At 33.4% G+C, this 12,264-nt stretch overlaps 10 non-coding genes and 1 pseudogene across 10 annotated transcripts; all 11 read right to left on the reverse strand.

Annotated features, from left to right (window-relative positions):
- Nucleotides 1-2,390: 2,390 nt before the first annotated feature.
- LOC144346067 (small nucleolar RNA U3) lies at nt 2,391-2,603 on the reverse strand. Its single transcript, XR_013419466.2, has one exon. It is a non-coding gene; the product is annotated as a small nucleolar RNA U3 (small nucleolar RNA).
- A 732-nt stretch (nt 2,604-3,335) lies between these two features.
- LOC146729168 (small nucleolar RNA U3) lies at nt 3,336-3,528 on the reverse strand (annotated as a pseudogene).
- Nucleotides 3,529-4,265: 737 nt separating this feature from the next.
- Nucleotides 4,266-4,481, reverse strand: LOC146729169 (small nucleolar RNA U3). The gene has a single exon (XR_014928591.1). It is a non-coding gene; the product is annotated as a small nucleolar RNA U3 (small nucleolar RNA).
- A 726-nt stretch (nt 4,482-5,207) lies between these two features.
- Nucleotides 5,208-5,423, reverse strand: LOC146729170 (small nucleolar RNA U3). Its single transcript, XR_014928594.1, has one exon. It is a non-coding gene; the product is annotated as a small nucleolar RNA U3 (small nucleolar RNA).
- Nucleotides 5,424-6,161: 738 nt separating this feature from the next.
- Nucleotides 6,162-6,377, reverse strand: LOC146729171 (small nucleolar RNA U3). Its single transcript, XR_014928575.1, has one exon. It is a non-coding gene; the product is annotated as a small nucleolar RNA U3 (small nucleolar RNA).
- Nucleotides 6,378-7,101: 724 nt separating this feature from the next.
- Nucleotides 7,102-7,317, reverse strand: LOC146729172 (small nucleolar RNA U3). The gene has a single exon (XR_014928601.1). It is a non-coding gene; the product is annotated as a small nucleolar RNA U3 (small nucleolar RNA).
- A 737-nt stretch (nt 7,318-8,054) lies between these two features.
- LOC144343630 (small nucleolar RNA U3) lies at nt 8,055-8,270 on the reverse strand. The gene has a single exon (XR_013419007.2). It is a non-coding gene; the product is annotated as a small nucleolar RNA U3 (small nucleolar RNA).
- Nucleotides 8,271-8,996: 726 nt separating this feature from the next.
- Nucleotides 8,997-9,212, reverse strand: LOC146729173 (small nucleolar RNA U3). Its single transcript, XR_014928595.1, has one exon. It is a non-coding gene; the product is annotated as a small nucleolar RNA U3 (small nucleolar RNA).
- A 738-nt stretch (nt 9,213-9,950) lies between these two features.
- LOC144343645 (small nucleolar RNA U3) lies at nt 9,951-10,166 on the reverse strand. Its single transcript, XR_013419019.2, has one exon. It is a non-coding gene; the product is annotated as a small nucleolar RNA U3 (small nucleolar RNA).
- Nucleotides 10,167-10,891: 725 nt separating this feature from the next.
- Nucleotides 10,892-11,107, reverse strand: LOC146729174 (small nucleolar RNA U3). Its single transcript, XR_014928603.1, has one exon. It is a non-coding gene; the product is annotated as a small nucleolar RNA U3 (small nucleolar RNA).
- Nucleotides 11,108-11,844: 737 nt separating this feature from the next.
- Nucleotides 11,845-12,060, reverse strand: LOC146729175 (small nucleolar RNA U3). The gene has a single exon (XR_014928569.1). It is a non-coding gene; the product is annotated as a small nucleolar RNA U3 (small nucleolar RNA).
- Nucleotides 12,061-12,264: the final 204 nt, after the last annotated feature.

The raw sequence follows: 12,264 nt of genomic DNA on the forward strand, positions 1-12,264 counted from the left end.
ATCATGGCTTAAAACGTCGACAGTATACGTCTTATTTACATTACACTCATTTAAATATGTAGACAACATGAATTACTATGAAACGCTTGTACCTTTCTCTTTAAATTCAAAATTAGAATAATGAGGTACTCAATAAACTAGGAAATAAAACACTGTGCGCGTTCTAATTAAATAGGCATGAATTCACAACGAAATCACTGAAAAGCTTATCGAGAAAATGACCAAGGTGTCCGTAACCACATGCTGTCATGGGGAACGTATAACCACGCCCTCTATTGTATAGCGCATATGGGGCAGTGCGTATTGCTTGTTTATCGGCTTTGATAGCAGTTATTTATATTAATATAGCCCAATTCAGAAGTTACCCATTTTTTAATCTTACACAAATGCTTAAGAGACTAAAACACTTAGAAGGACATAAGTAGGATACTGTTCTGCTTTAATGAATGCATTGGTAAAAAAGAAATAACTGAAGAAAACAATAGACGGCAAAACAACCTCCTGGTGCGCTACGTATTCAGGTGCAATATAAACCGATAGAGCGCGTGATTATTAGTTGGCGTAAAGGAGACAATTTGCCTGTGAAATTGATATCACTGACTATCTATCTCGCTGTTATCCGATGCAAACTAATATAGTACAACACGTGACAACATATACCTTCCAGTTTGTAACAAGAAACAACGCCAGAAGGGAATATAACAGAACACTGCTTTGTTTTCTTAGGTAACGTTGTTCAAAATTACATCATGTAACTATCAACTAGTATTCCAATATTAACTAGTGTTTACCAGTGGTTTGTTGTATATTGTTCTTTTCACAGTCCCACTGTCTGTAGAACATACTTGTCTTGCAATAATGCTTATCACCTATAATCGTTCTTTGGTTTCTACGGTGAGCTTTGGCATTTCAGCAGCAGCGCACAGAGTATTCAATTAAATTGGTGAACCACAACTGTCTTTAATCGAGCCCATCTTTCGGGCAGAAACGGCCAGTTTCAGGTATACCAGCAGGAACCAATAAGAATGTGGTCTTGCTGGCAGCTGTCTCACGATGGCACGATCGCGTTAGCAAGTCAGTAGATCGGAAACTTCCTTTGTTATGTAAATCGCAAGCACACCTGGTGGATTTCAATTGTCGTTTCACAGTTGTAAAAAAGTATGACCAGTCAATTATTTTCATGACAGTTATCACACGGCAATGCACACCATTTCTTCCCATGATCCCATACACACTTCTATTTGCAGGGTGTGAGGTAATATAAAAACATAGAATAAGGAATGCTGACAAGTTGATCAAATTAATTGATTTAAAACGCACAATACAATCATTACGTTGGCGAGATTATACTGGGACCTCATGAACTAGTTTTAGTTAGCAATCTCCTCAGTATGGCTAATTCTAAATCACCAATACCAAATTTAGTGTATTTATGACGTCACAGCTTCACATCATCACAATAATATAAACCTCTAATCACAGGTAAATTCATTTCAACAATAAGCCACCAAATTTAATTTATTGTTTTAATTATAACAATAATGTATGTACCACGGTGACATTTTGGAGAATAGTACGTCGAGATGTGACAATATGATCACACACTATATTGCCATTGACCCATCTCCTCATCTAATATTCATTGGAATTCATAATTGTTTAAATGAACAAACGAAAACACATATTTCCTATATTTCAAGTTTCTTAACAATAGATTACATAGATGTACATTAAGTTTTTTCACGATGAGTGATATGTGCGGTGACTTTCAATAAATCTTGGCTCCGGCTGCCACTCGCTTTTCAGTTTTTGTTGGAACTTATTTTGTTGTACGTGTGTTTACTCGTAGCTTCTAACTCGCCAGTTGTCCCGTCATGGTGATTGCACAAATCATCGTGGATGAAAAACCCATAATGGATCATTATCAGTTTTCATGAGTTACTGTGGCGTCCCAGACGGATTCGTAATTTTAATTGTTTAATTGTAAGTTCAATCTTTGTGTACAATTGATTCCCCAATTCTCCCTGCTACAATTACAGCATGGACTGGGAAACGGGCAACATACCTAAAATCAAAAATGTATTTCCTGTACCTCAAGTTTTGAATTCGGAATTTAGAACAGCCAATCGCAAAGTATGGTTTAGCAAAGGAAATTTCTGTTTCAAAAGTGTTTGTCCCCAAGGAGATATGATAAAAATGATAACCGTGTGGGTCCTGTACCAATATCTTAGCACTGCACTGGATGAGATTTACTATATTTGACATGGTATAGAAAGGATATCCGCAATTCCGATGAGAATTGAAGTAGCGAATTACCTGAATAAAACAAGAAAATCCGAAAATACTGATTTCAATAGCAGTCAGTTAAAGTTTGAGTAAACAAAACAAAAACACATTCTCAATTAGATTCACTTTTCCTGTGCCCAATTAAATGAGCCGTTCATCAATGACCAGTATCAGTTGCCATCAAAACAACAATAAAGGTCGTCTTCACTCTCAGAAGAGAACACTGACACTCATCATTATGGTTTGCGTTTCTCGTCACTTTTCAGTGATTGAATCGTGATACATACAATAGAAATGATCCCTAAAAGTATGATCTTATCTTGCTTATCTCATAAGGTATGTTATATTTAAGTGTTTTCAGCAATCTGTACATGGTTTTTGATCACTGCATGATATGAGCTATTTATATCCGAATCAAAATGTTTGAATAATTACTGACAATAATTTTCATTTTCATTTTCATTTGCAATGGTCGATTGAGTATATTAATATAATTAGATGTACGTTTGATTTATGATATACATTTAGGATTTTTTTTACACCCAGTCACTGAATACGATTTATTGACGTGGAACACCACGAGAAAGTGTTCGATTATAATGCCACAGTTTTTGGTCTGCAAAGTCTCCGACAAAAAGTGTGACGCTATATCCGATACCCAAATCTTTGAGTGAGGGTTTCCTAATCATACCAGGAATAAAATCTCTAAAATTGAAAAATTCAAAAATGATTAAATTACCAGGGCACAATGCTAAATACGTGTTAGCTTACATAATAGCAAACGATGTATCGCACGCTTTAAGATACATCTCATGAATTATTATCGCGAAAATTAATAATCATGTATCAGAAGAATCAATTCAGTGTCAAGAGGTATTGAATTATACATGAAAAATTACAAAACAACCAAACCCTAAAACCAACTCATACCTCAACCCTAAAACTCCAGCCGAAATAGGGTTATAAGTGCCCCTCCAGATTAATCACACACAATAGAATAGTATGACATTATGATGGTGGTTTATTATAATTTAACAGAAAAAAGGGAAACCACTCTGAATGTGTTCACTTCCTCCATGCACAATTACTTGGAATGGAACGTTCATCAATGACCAATATCAGTTGCAATAAAACAACAATAGAGGTCGTCTTTACGTTCAGAAGAGAACACTGTAACTCATCATTATGGTTTGCGTTTCTCGTGATACATACTATAGAAATGATCCCTAAAAGTATGATCTTACTGGATACACATCTTAAGGAATTATATATCCAAGTATTTACAACAATCTGAACATGGTTTTGATCACCGCATCATGTGGCATATTTAATTACATATCCGAATCGTAATGTTTGAATAATTTCTGACAATAATTTACATTTGCCAATATACAATGTTCGATGTATACTATTATAATTAGATATACATTTGATTTCGAATATACAATAAGGATTATGTTTTAATCCTCTCACTGAATACGATTTAAATTATTGACGTGAAACACCAGGAGAAAGTGTTCGAATATAATGCCACATTTTTTGGTCTGAGAAGTCTCCGACGAAAAGTGTGACGTCATATCCGATACCCAAGCCTTTTGAGTGAGTGTTTCCTAATCATACCATGAATAAAAACTCTAAAACTGAAAAAATCAGTAATGGGAAAATTACAAGTGCACAATGCTAAATACGTGTTAGCTTTCAAAAATAGCAAACGATGAATCGTACGCTTTAAGATTTTCTCATGAATAATTATCGCGAATATAAATAATAAGGTATCAGAAGTATAATATCTGTGTCAAGAGGTATTGAATAATTCATGAAAAATTACAAAACAACAAAACACTAAAACCAACTCTAACCTAAACCCCAAAACTCCGGCCAAAATAGGATTATAAGTGCCCCTCCAGATTAATCACACACAATAGAATAGTATGACATTATGATGGTGGTTTATTTTGATTTAACAGAAAAAAAGGCAAACCACTCTGAATGTGTTCACTTCCTCCATGGACAATTGCTTGGAATGGAACGTTCATCAATGACCAACTTCAGTTGCAATAGAAACAACAATATAGGTCGTTTTCACGCTCAGAAGAGAACACTGTAACTCATCATTATGGTTTGCGTTTCTCGTCACTTTTCAGTGATGGAATCGTGATACATACAATAGAAATGATCCCTAAAAGTATGATCTTACTGGATACACATCTTAAGGAATATTATATACAAGTATTTACAACAATCTGAACATGGTTTTGACCACTGCATCATGTGGCATATTTAATCACAATTGCCAATCGTAATGTTTGAATAATTTCTGACAATAATTTACATTTGCCAATATACAATGTTCGATAGAGTATATTATTATAATTAAATATACATTTGATTTCGAAAATACAATTAGGATTATGTTTTCTCCCTCTCACTGAATACGATTTAAATTATTGACGTGAAACACCAGGAGAAAGTGTTCGAATATAATGCCACAGTTTTTGGTCTGAGAAGTCACCGACGAAAAGTGTGACGTTATATCCGACGCCCAAGCCTTTTGAGTAAGTGTTTCCTAATCATAACAGGAATAAAAACTCTAAAATTGAAAAATTTTAAAATGGGTAAATTACAAATACGTGTTAGCTTTCATAAATAGCAAACGATGAATCGTACGCTTTAAGATTTTCTCATGAATAATTATCGCGAATATAAATAATAAGGTATCAGAAGTATAATTTCTGTGTCAAGAGGTATTGAATAATTAATGAAAAATTACAAAACAACCAAACCCTAAAACCAACTCTAACCTAAACCCCAAAACTCCGGCCAAAATAGGATTAACAGTGCCCCTCCAGATTAATCACACACAATAGAATAGTATGACATTATGATGGTGGTTTATTTTGATTTAACAAAAAAAAAGGGAAACCACTCTGAATGTGTTCACTTCATCCATGGACAATTGCTTGGAATGGAACGTTCATCAATGACCAATACCAGTTGCAATAGAAACAACAATATAGGTCGTTTTCACGCTCAGAAGAAAACACTGTAACTCATCATTATGGTTTGCGTTTCTCGTCACTTTTCAGTGATGGAATCGTGATACATACTATAGAAATAATCCCTAAAAGTATGATTTTACTGGATACACATCTTAAGGAATATTATATCCAAGTATTTACAACAATCTGAACACGGTTTTGACCACTGCATCATGTGGCATATTTAATTACATATCCGAATCGTAATGTTTGAATAATTTCTGACAATAATTTACATTTGCCAATATACAATGTTCGATGTATATTATTTTAATTAGATGTACATTTTGATTTCGGATATACAATTAGGATTATGTTTTCACCCTCTCACTGAATACGATTTTAATTATTGACGTGAAACACCACGAGAAAGTGTTCGAATATAATGCCACAGTTTTTGGTCTGAGAAGTCTCCGACGAAAAGTGTGACGTTATATCCGATACCTAGGCCTTTTGAGTGAGTGTTTCCTAATCATAACAGGAATAAAAACTCTAAAATTGAAAAAATCAATAAGGGGAAAATTACAAGTGCACAATGCTAAATACGTGTTAGTTTTCATAAATAGCAAACAATGAATCGTACGCTTTAAGATTTTCTCATGAATAATTATCGAGAATATAAATAATAAGGTATCAGAAGTATAATTTCTGTGTCACGAGGTATTGAATAATTCATGAAAAATTACAAAACAACCAAACCCTAAAAGCAACTCTAACCTAAACCCCAAAACTCCGGCCAAAATAGGATTATAAGTGCCCCTCCAGATTAATCACACACAATAGAATAGTATGACATTATGATGGTGGTTTATTTTGATTTAACTGAAAAAAAGGCAAACCACTCTGAATGTGTTCACTTCCTCCATGGACAATTGCTTGGAATGGAACGTTCATCAATGACCAACTTCAGTTGCAATAGAAACAACAATATAGGTCGTTTTCACGCTCAGAAGAGAACACTGTAACTCATCATTACGGTTTGCGTTTATCGTCACTTTTCAGTGATGGAATCGTGATACATACTATAGAAATGATCCCTAAAAGTATGATCTTACTGGATACACATCTTAAGGAATATTATATACAAGTATTTACAACAATCTGAACATGGTTTTGACCACTGCATCATGTGGCATATTTAATCACAATTCCAATCGTAATGTTTGAATAATTTCTGACAATAATTTACATTTGCCAATATACAATGTTCGATAGAGTATATTATTATAATTAAATATACATTTGATTTCGAAAATACAATTAGGATTATGTTTTCTCCCTCTCACTGAATACGATTTAAATTATTGTCGTGAAACACCAGGAGAAAGTGTTCGAATATAATGCCACAGTTTTTGGTCTGAGAAGTCACCGACGAAAAGTGTGACGTTATATCCGACGCCCAAGCCTTTTGAGTAAGTGTTTCCTAATCATAACAGGAATAAAAACTCTAAAATTGAAAAATTTTAAAATGGGTAAATTACAAATACGTGTTAGCTTTCATAAATAGCAAACGATGAATCGTACGCTTTAAGATTTTCTCATGAATAATTATCGCGAATATAAATAATAGGGTATCAGAAGTATAATTTCTGTGTCAAGAGGTATTGAATAATTCATGAAAAATTACAAAACAACCAAACCCTAAAACCAACTCTAACCTAAACCCCAAAACTCCGGCCAAAATAGGATTAACAGTGCCCCTCCAGATTAATCACACACAATAGAATAGTATGACATTATGATGGTGGTTTATTTTGATTTAACAGAAAAAAGGGAAACCACTGTGAATGTGTTCACTTCCTCCATGTACAATTGCTTGGAATGGAACGTTCATCAATGACCAACATCAGTTGCAATAGAAACAGCAATATATGTCGTTTTCACACTCAGAAGAGAACACTGTAACTCATCATTATGATTTGCGTTTCTCGTCACTTTTCAGTGATGGAATCGTCATACATACTATAGAAATGATCCCTAAAAGTATGATCTTACTGGATACACATCTTAAGGAATTATATATCCAAGTATTTACAACAATCTGAACATGGTTTTGATCACCGCATCATGTGGCATATTTAATTACATATCCGAATCGTAATGTTTGAATAATTTCTGACAATAATTTACATTTGCCAATATACAATGTTCGATGTATACTATTATAATTAGATATACATTTGATTTCGAATATACAATAAGGATTATGTTTTAATCCTCTCACTGAATACGATTTAAATTATTGACGTGAAACACCAGGAGAAAGTGTTCGAATATAATGCCACATTTTTTGGTCTGAGAAGTCTCCGACGAAAAGTGTGACGTCATATCCGATACCCAAGCCTTTTGAGTGAGTGTTTCCTAATCATACCATGAATAAAAACTCTAAAACTGAAAAAATCAGTAATGGGAAAATTACAAGTGCACAATGCTAAATACGTGTTAGCTTTCAAAAATAGCAAACGATGAATCGTACGCTTTAAGATTTTCTCATGAATAATTATCGCGAATATAAATAATAAGGTATCAGAAGTATAATATCTGTGTCAAGAGGTATTGAATAATTCATGAAAAATTACAAAACAACAAAACACTAAAACCAACTCTAACCTAAACCCCAAAACTCCGGCCAAAATAGGATTATAAGTGCCCCTCCAGATTAATCACACACAATAGAATAGTATGACATTATGATGGTGGTTTATTTTGATTTAACAGAAAAAAAGGCAAACCACTCTGAATGTGTTCACTTCCTCCATGGACAATTGCTTGGAATGGAACGTTCATCAATGACCAACTTCAGTTGCAATAGAAACAACAATATAGGTCGTTTTCACGCTCAGAAGAGAACACTGTAACTCATCATTATGGTTTGCGTTTATCGTCACTTTTCAGTGATGGAATCGTGATACATACTATAGAAATGATCCCTAAAAGTATGATCTTACTGGATACACATCTTAAGGAATATTATATACAAGTATTTACAACAATCTGAACATGGTTTTGACCACTGCATCATGTGGCATATTTAATCACAATTGCCAATCGTAATGTTTGAATAATTTCTGACAATAATTTACATTTGCCAATATACAATGTTCGATAGAGTATATTATTATAATTAAATATACATTTGATTTCGAAAATACAATTAGGATTATGTTTTCTCCCTCTCACTGAATACGATTTAAATTATTGACGTGAAACACCAGGAGAAAGTGTTCGAATATAATGCCACAGTTTTTGGTCTGAGAAGTCACCGACGAAAAGTGTGACGTTATATCCGACGCCCAAGCCTTTTGAGTAAGTGTTTCCTAATCATAACAGGAATAAAAACTCTAAAATTGAAAAATTTTAAAATGGGTAAATTACAAATACGTGTTAGCTTTCATAAATAGCAAACGATGAATCGTACGCTTTAAGATTTTCTCATGAATAATTATCGCGAATATAAATAATAAGGTATCAGAAGTATAATTTCTGTGTCAAGAGGTATTGAATAATTAATGAAAAATTACAAAACAACCAAACCCTAAAACCAACTCTAACCTAAACCCCAAAACTCCGGCCAAAATAGGATTAACAGTGCCCCTCCAGATTAATCACACACAATAGAATAGTATGACATTATGATGGTGGTTTATTTTGATTTAACAAAAAAAAAGGGAAACCACTCTGAATGTGTTCACTTCATCCATGGACAATTGCTTGGAATGGAACGTTCATCAATGACCAATACCAGTTGCAATAGAAACAACAATATAGGTCGTTTTCACGCTCAGAAGAAAACACTGTAACTCATCATTATGGTTTGCGTTTCTCGTCACTTTTCAGTGATGGAATCGTGATACATACTATAGAAATAATCCCTAAAAGTATGATTTTACTGGATACACATCTTAAGGAATATTATATCCAAGTATTTACAACAATCTGAACACGGTTTTGACCACTGCATCATGTGGCATATTTAATTACATATCCGAATCGTAATGTTTGAATAATTTCTGACAATAATTTACATTTGCCAATATACAATGTTCGATGTATATTATTTTAATTAGATGTACATTTTGATTTCGGATATACAATTAGGATTATGTTTTCACCCTCTCACTGAATACGATTTTAATTATTGACGTGAAACACCACGAGAAAGTGTTCGAATATAATGCCACAGTTTTTGGTCTGAGAAGTCTCCGACGAAAAGTGTGACGTTATATCCGATACCTAGGCCTTTTGAGTGAGTGTTTCCTAATCATAACAGGAATAAAAACTCTAAAATTGAAAAAATCAATAAGGGGAAAATTACAAGTGCACAATGCTAAATACGTGTTAGTTTTCATAAATAGCAAACAATGAATCGTACGCTTTAAGATTTTCTCATGAATAATTATCGAGAATATAAATAATAAGGTATCAGAAGTATAATTTCTGTGTCACGAGGTATTGAATAATTCATGAAAAATTACAAAACAACCAAACCCTAAAAGCAACTCTAACCTAAACCCCAAAACTCCGGCCAAAATAGGATTATAAGTGCCCCTCCAGATTAATCACACACAATAGAATAGTATGACATTATGATGGTGGTTTATTTTGATTTAACTGAAAAAAAGGCAAACCACTCTGAATGTGTTCACTTCCTCCATGGACAATTGCTTGGAATGGAACGTTCATCAATGACCAACTTCAGTTGCAATAGAAACAACAATATAGGTCGTTTTCACGCTCAGAAGAGAACACTGTAACTCATCATTACGGTTTGCGTTTATCGTCACTTTTCAGTGATGGAATCGTGATACATACTATAGAAATGATCCCTAAAAGTATGATCTTACTGGATACACATCTTAAGGAATATTATATACAAGTATTTACAACAATCTGAACATGGTTTTGACCACTGCATCATGTGGCATATTTAATCACAATTGCCAATCGTAATGTTTGAATAATTTCTGACAATAATTTACATTTGCCAATATACAATGTTCGATAGAGTATATTATTATAATTAAATATACATTTGATTTCGAAAATACAATTAGGATTATGTTTTCTCCCTCTCACTGAATACGATTTAAATTATTGTCGTGAAACACCAGGAGAAAGTGTTCGAATATAATGCCACAGTTTTTGGTCTGAGAAGTCACCGACGAAAAGTGTGACGTTATATCCGACGCCCAAGCCTTTTGAGTAAGTGTTTCCTAATCATAACAGGAATAAAAACTCTAAAATTGAAAAATTTTAAAATGGGTAAATTACAAATACGTGTTAGCTTTCATAAATAGCAAACGATGAATCGTACGCTTTAAGATTTTCTCATGAATAATTATCGCGAATATAAATAATAGGGTATCAGAAGTATAATTTCTGTGTCAAGAGGTATTGAATAATTCATGAAAAATTACAAAACAACCAAACCCTAAAACCAACTCTAACCTAAACCCCAAAACTCCGGCCAAAATAGGATTAACAGTGCCCCTCCAGATTAATCACACACAATAGAATAGTATGACATTATGATGGTGGTTTATTTTGATTTAACAGAAAAAAGGGAAACCACTGTGAATGTGTTCACTTCCTCCATGTACAATTGCTTGGAATGGAACGTTCATCAATGACCAACATCAGTTGCAATAGAAACAGCAATATATGTCGTTTTCACACTCAGAAGAGAACACTGTAACTCATCATTATGATTTGCGTTTCTCGTCACTTTTCAGTGATGGAATCGTCATACATACTATAGAAATGATCCCTAAAAGTATGATCTTACTGGATACACATCTTAAGGAATTATATATCCAAGTATTTACAACAATCTGAACATGGTTTTGATCACCGCATCATGTGGCATATTTAATTACATATCCGAATCGTAATGTTTGAATAATTTCTGACAATAATTTACATTTGCCAATATACAATGTTCGATGTATACTATTATAATTAGATATACATTTGATTTCGAATATACAATAAGGATTATGTTTTAATCCTCTCACTGAATACGATTTAAATTATTGACGTGAAACACCAGGAGAAAGTGTTCGAATATAATGCCACATTTTTTGGTCTGAGAAGTCTCCGACGAAAAGTGTGACGTCATATCCGATACCCAAGCCTTTTGAGTGAGTGTTTCCTAATCATACCATGAATAAAAACTCTAAAACTGAAAAAATCAGTAATGGGAAAATTACAAGTGCACAATGCTAAATACGTGTTAGCTTTCAAAAATAGCAAACGATGAATCGTACGCTTTAAGATTTTCTCATGAATAATTATCGCGAATATAAATAATAAGGTATCAGAAGTATAATATCTGTGTCAAGAGGTATTGAATAATTCATGAAAAATTACAAAACAACAAAACACTAAAACCAACTCTAACCTAAACCCCAAAACTCCGGCCAAAATAGGATTATAAGTGCCCCTCCAGATTAATCACACACAATAGAATAGTATGACATTATGATGGTGGTTTATTTTGATTTAACAGAAAAAAAGGCAAACCACTCTGAATGTGTTCACTTCCTCCATGGACAATTGCTTGGAATGGAACGTTCATCAATGACCAACTTCAGTTGCAATAGAAACAACAATATAGGTCGTTTTCACGCTCAGAAGAGAACACTGTAACTCATCATTATGGTTTGCGTTTATCGTCACTTTTCAGTGATGGAATCGTGATACATACTATAGAAATGATCCCTAAAAGTATGATCTTACTGGATACACATCTTAAGGAATATTATATACAAGTATTTACAACAATCTGAACATGGTTTTGACCACTGCATCATGTGGCATATTTAATCACAATTGCCAATCGTAATGTTTGAATAATTTCTGACAATAATTTACATTTGCCAATATACAATGTTCGATAGAGTATATTATTATAATTAAATATACATTTGATTTCGAAAAT

Source organism: Saccoglossus kowalevskii, chromosome 22 (assembly GCF_978046115.1).
Source record: "Saccoglossus kowalevskii chromosome 22, keSacKowa6.1, whole genome shotgun sequence".
NCBI classification, from domain to species: domain Eukaryota; kingdom Metazoa; phylum Hemichordata; class Enteropneusta; family Harrimaniidae; genus Saccoglossus; species Saccoglossus kowalevskii.